This window comes from Teleopsis dalmanni, chromosome 2 (assembly GCF_002237135.1).
Source record: "Teleopsis dalmanni isolate 2A chromosome 2, ASM223713v2, whole genome shotgun sequence".
Classification (NCBI taxonomy): domain Eukaryota; kingdom Metazoa; phylum Arthropoda; class Insecta; order Diptera; family Diopsidae; genus Teleopsis; species Teleopsis dalmanni.
In genome coordinates this window covers 130219285-130225284 of record NC_051847.1, presented here as the reverse complement: position 1 = coordinate 130225284, position 6000 = coordinate 130219285, and the positions used below count along the sequence as shown (strand labels likewise).

At 28.9% G+C, this 6000-nt stretch overlaps 1 protein-coding gene across 2 annotated transcripts in view; it reads right to left on the bottom strand.

The window, feature by feature from the left end:
* LOC119680468 (peptidoglycan-recognition protein LB-like) overlaps positions 1 to 6000 on the bottom strand; it is a 350438-nt gene that overhangs the window by 154574 nt on the left and 189864 nt on the right. The window lies entirely within an intron of this gene.

Genomic DNA, 6000 nt, shown 5'->3' with positions numbered 1-6000 from the left:
GCAATTTAATCTGTAAGAAGCTGTTTAATAAAGTATATCATAAATATGATTTTTTAGATTTAAAAAATAGCATCCTTGCTCTATGTTTCGATTGATTCAACTGTAAGTCACAGAGCAAACCATTTTCATATGGTATAGTTTCTTAAATTTAATGACATTTTTAATTGATAAATCTGGACTCAATCTACATTCAATCTCGAACTGTTAAATTTTGTTGACTAATCGAACAGTTTTAAAGTAATCTAACATTTTTGTTAAAGTGCTAGTAGAAATTTATATTTTTCATAAATGCACATGTCGAAACTGCTTTAATTTAATTTCAAATGTTACACATATCACTCGAGATTTACGATTCACTAAAAGTGAATCTCGATTGTGAAATTTACCTCAGATTTACCAATCTAAAACAGCTTAAGAATATATGTAACATCCCTGTTCTATATTTCGTTTGATTAATTCAGTTATGTTGTGTAAATAAATAGACACAAGACAGGAAAAAAGCAAATGGTGAGATAGAAGAATTGCCCGAATTTATAGAATTTTATAATACCCATCGAACACAAAGTGGTATATATTATATTCTCTCAATTATATTATGTGTTCTTATAAGAACTTTGAAAAATTATTGTTTATTATTTATTTACAATAACGTGAAGGTTAATAAAGGTGAAAGCAATGGTATCTTATATATAGCTACGGTTTATGCATTAGTTTTAAAAACAGCATGAAAATTGACCAAATTCTTAATTTGCATACCGCAACTTAACCCTTTACAATATAATCTACAGATAATACACAGCAAAAGCACTGCCAGAAATAATATTTTCTAGAATATTCTCGCTCTGGCACAATCCTGTCAACACCACTGGTTAGTTTGTGTATTAATAGGCGAGTCCAAGACTATTTTTTATAGAATCTTCCTCAAACTTACAGTCAAAAAAAATTTGTAATGATTATTAAACCAAACGATTTTTCATTAAACTACTAATCAAACAATATAAATATTTTACAGTAGCTGAAACAGCATTATAGTCAACTCCAGCTTACATTCCAAAAAAAATTAAAAAAATTGTCGAGCTATAACTTTAGTTTTAGTATATTACATAAAGTCAATAACTGTACTAACTTCTTCGTTATCATGAAATTTCCTTCTATCTTTTCAATTCGCTTATTTTTAAAGCAATACCATACTTTTAAATTCGTTGACTTATTCTCTAAGCATAAATCATGAATCCTAGCTTCCTTTCTGTTACAACTTTCAGTAAGACTGTTGCAGCCTCTTTTCATGTACCAGTTAATTTAAATTTAACTCGCTTTGAAACTAGCTTTTGAATGATATGAATAGAATAATATGATTCCTTTCATATCATTGTTTTGTGCTATTTACTTTAGTTCCGTAGGTCTTGACCTAGAGAAGGGCTACATGGGGCAACAGTAGTCACATATACCCAACGTGGTTTTGGTGAATTTTATACTATACATATAATACCTTTACTATACAAATACTTTGTCGTACATATTTACTATTCAGTATCACTTCAAATTTAAAGAGCTTTAAAATCATCATCACTAAAAGCTCTAACTTTATTATGGTTAGATGAAGTTTTATTACTTGTAGGTAAGTGTGTTTTAGATTCATTCTCACTATTTCTAACAGTATCTGACTTTGATATTGTGTTTTTTTATATCCTTCATTTCTTCCAGGTTTTTCGCCAACACGTTACACCTTTTAGTTCCATATCGTTTGAAACGTTTCTTTTTTCTCAATCAAAACTTTAGTAATCGCTTCTCTGGTGTCCTTCTCCTTGTGTTCCATAATTTCAATGATTTCTTTTATCAATTTCATTATTAATATTAAAAAATTACATATAGGGAGTGCATATAAAAGTTTTTCTTCTAAGCAATCCGTGGTTTAAGTGCAGTTATCCAGCCTTGTTTTTTATTCTTTTATTTCACGCCTTTAGTGCAGTTAGTTAACTTTTAATTTATTAAATTGGAATTCATTTTAGTGCAGTTAACTAACACTTAATTTATTAAGTTGTAAGTTATTTTAATGCAGTTAATTACCACTTCATTTTTTAAAGTGCAATTAATTTTAGTGCCGTTAGTTAACATTTAATTTTTCAAATTGCAAGTCTTTAGAATGTGACATAAAAGCTTTTACATTTTCACTTTGTGAAGAGAATATTTTCACTATCCAAGTCAGTAATTTTATTTAATGATTTTGAGAACTGTTTCTAGACAATTTGTTAATTACTTTTAAATGTTTATTTAAGCCAGATACTAAATTCTTCCCTTTCAACTACTATTTTATATCTTCCACTAATACTGCGCTATAATGTACAGTATATTTTGACACTAAGTAGAATGTATACAAAAAGTAATTATTTACTTAAGGCAAGATTTAATAGACATAACGATATAACTTTAAATGGTTGAAAACTTTTTTAAAGCTATTTAAAACGTTATTAGATCACACACAAGTTCTTGGAATAAATATGAAAATCACTGCATTATCCTTGCAGATGTTTTCTGCAATGCATACGCAATTTTACTCGTACGAAAGCAAGGCAAAAACACTCGCCGCAGCTGTTCTTCAAAGGAAATCGCATTGAATTTCAAATGCTTTCTCGCTGAAACTAAAGACTTTACGACTCCAAAATATGTGCATATATGAAAATTTTTATGGATTTTGTCGGTGCAGAGTTTTCCGATTTTTTGCACACACGTTCCCGATCCTTGGGAACGTGTGCAGAAAAACTTGTAGAAACCTGCTGTAGCTGCTCAGATTCCCCGGTACTCGCCATCCGCCTCCATTATTTTTAAATTATTTTTTACGCTGTTTTCTTCTCGGTCCTCATGATTTGAGTGAATTTTTATGCGTGAATTTTATTGCGCTGTGTTGCTGCTATCATTGTAAGCGCATAAAAGTATTTCTGACTGAAATTACAACGATTTTTTATTACACTTCGCAAGTATAAAACAAAACATTATAAATTTACGCGGGACTCTTTTTTGCTCCTTAATAGAAATTTTTCGCTCCTCCTGGGTAAAGGAGCTTGCTTCAGGAATTTTAAAGCATTTTATGGTTTACCCTAATTTATTATATTGCAGTTTCTTTTACGCTGAGGCACTCCCAGTCCCAATAGAATCTTTAAAAAATGTGAAATTGCGCTTTAATCTGAAATGATTTTCAGTTGCTTGAGTAACTAAACGGATGTAAATATTTTGAGGAAAACGCATCATCATTTTCAGGGAATAAAATTAAAGGATACAATTTTTAAAAAAAGGATTTTCTAGTGAATAGACTTTTCTAGTCTAGACAAAGTACTTTTTAAACTTTATCTGTGCATTTAACGACAAAAATTACTTATTACTTAAGTTTATTATAAAGTATTTCCTACCAAAGTTTTGACTACCAGAAATTTAAAATTTTGGATTAAGTCTTCTGCATTGATTCTTATATGGGTTTTACAGAAAAGTGAGAAATGCAGCAAAATTTTATTATTTATTTATTTATTTTAATTAGTTATTTATTAATTTAACTAACATTATTTTTTTTTGTTTTGTTTTGGTCGCACTTAACATATAAAACATAATCTATATACAACATATTGTTCTGAATATTGAGTTTAAGTTATCAGTGAATTAGTTTCTAAGAATGTCAGATAGTTTGGAAAATAAGTTGGGATATATTGTTATTATTAGAAAGAAGTGTGTTACATTAAACTTCAGTTAACTATTTCATTACTTATCAGGATCCAGCGATCGCGAACGACCACGTCAACATAGGAACGTACGCAGCAATATGTTAAATATGGTATACCCATAAATATATATAGAAATATATAAATATAAATATGCAAAACAAAATGAGACGAAATTGTTTGTAGTTTCTAAAATCTTTTTTCAAGTTTTTTAAATCTATTTTATCACCTTAACAGTACTCCACCCGATGTAATGAACTTATGCCAATATTTTCCTTTTGGCTCTGAAAAACATTCCTAAAGTCGATCGTCAAACTCTTCAATAGCCGATAATCGAAGAAAACCGTTAACATGGAAAGTTAACTTTTTAAAATTTTAATGTTAAATTTTTTAGTTAACTTTAAATAATTATTGCATCATTGTATAACTCATTGTACACTGAAGGTGGTCTACAAAGTAGACCGAAATATCTGTAATACAAATAATTTTTTATAAAAATGAATAAACGATTTAGTATTTAACAACTAAACACCTTAACAGAACACCTAAACAATCTGGGTACATCGTTGACATCATACAAATTGGTACTGGGTTCTTCTTGTGCCGAACTTTTTAACAAAAGATGGGAAGAGTCTGCGATATGCAGGTATCTGCATGCAATATGGCCACATACCAATAAAAGAAAATCGAACTCTCTCATTGAGATGCCCCGCAGAGATATAACACTGCTACGTAATCATGCTAGGAGACTAATCTCTTTTTAAACCATATCATCCGCAGTTGTGGTGAGGATGATGAAAATGCCTCCCACCTGTTTTGTTTCTGTCCGGCACATCCGCGGCGCCTCCTTATCATTTCAGGTGCTTTCTTTTTTGAGGATCTTGGCAAACTTCAAGACTTCCCTTTAAATAGTATCATAAGCTTTGTCAAAAATTCTAGATGGTTTTAGCTCTAGGATTCTTAATAATACGGTAGTACAATGAGCCTATGGTCCAAAGGATATAAGCAATGTTTGGATCGAAAACCCGTCGGTGATATGGTAAATATTACTAAATTTTTTTAAAGAAATATTTACTGTTGATATTTTTTAAACAATATAAATTAAAAATATAGCATAAATAAAAAAAAAAACTAAAACTAAACATATTGAACTTTATATAAACTTTATAAGAACTAACGTACAATTAAATTCGCATTGAAGTATATTAAGTCATAGTTACTGACTGAAGGAGTGCGAATCTAGACATACAAACAAAAGGCAAGCTGTACCAAACATACATTGGTGAAGCATGGACTACAAAAAGACGACGTGACGTAAAACGTGAAAAAAGTGCCAAAATGAAAGTATGGCTCCTTAAATGAAAACGAAATTCAGAAAGATCTATACACATATAAGTTAAGAAGTTTGTTTAAGAATGCTGATAAGGAAATTACATTAAATATTGTTGGATATAATATATTTGAATCATAATAGAGGAACCTCTCGGTAAAAGTAAATAGATTGTGTATAAAAATAATACAAAAATAATAAATATAAGAAACAGTGACAAATCCTATTACAGGCGAAGACACAATGTACTATACAGCCAAATATGATAATGATAATGGTAGCCTTAAATATAATTTCATATAAGGTAATACTTTCTTTACTTTCTAGTTTTATTTTACTAAACGTTATTTGAATATATTATTAAAGACCATACATATTATCATATAGTAAACTAAATATATGATTCAAAAAAACAAAAATTAAATTCTTTAAAGATACTTTAGATATATTTAATGATGTTTCTTATGTAGTTTGTAAACATAAACTTAAATTAATTTTAATATAAAAAGAAACATCAGATATTAATATATCATTAAATAAATACTCTTGTGTAAATTTTAATATTTATTGCCATATATGTATTTGCCTTTAACAATATGCGTGTCCTTATTTCGTTGAACTTTAAATATGAAGTTAATGGCAGCATAATCCTTCCAACCAATAATTACAGTCGGTGTGTGAAGTTGACGTAATGTTATATTATTTGGGCTAAAAGTAGGACTTGTGAATGTTTTATAAACAATAATTATTAAAATTGAAAATCAGGGAGCATTAAATGAAAGCAATAATTTCGTTTGCATTTTAAATCAGACACAGAAAATCATATAAAAGCTCTCAGTGCCTTTAGACATTACAGTGTTATTTTCGAAATAAATGGAGTACGAAATCGGAAGTGAAAAGTTTAAGGTCAAAAATTCAAAATCAAAACGTTTTTACACAACAACTATTTAATTCAACAAAATA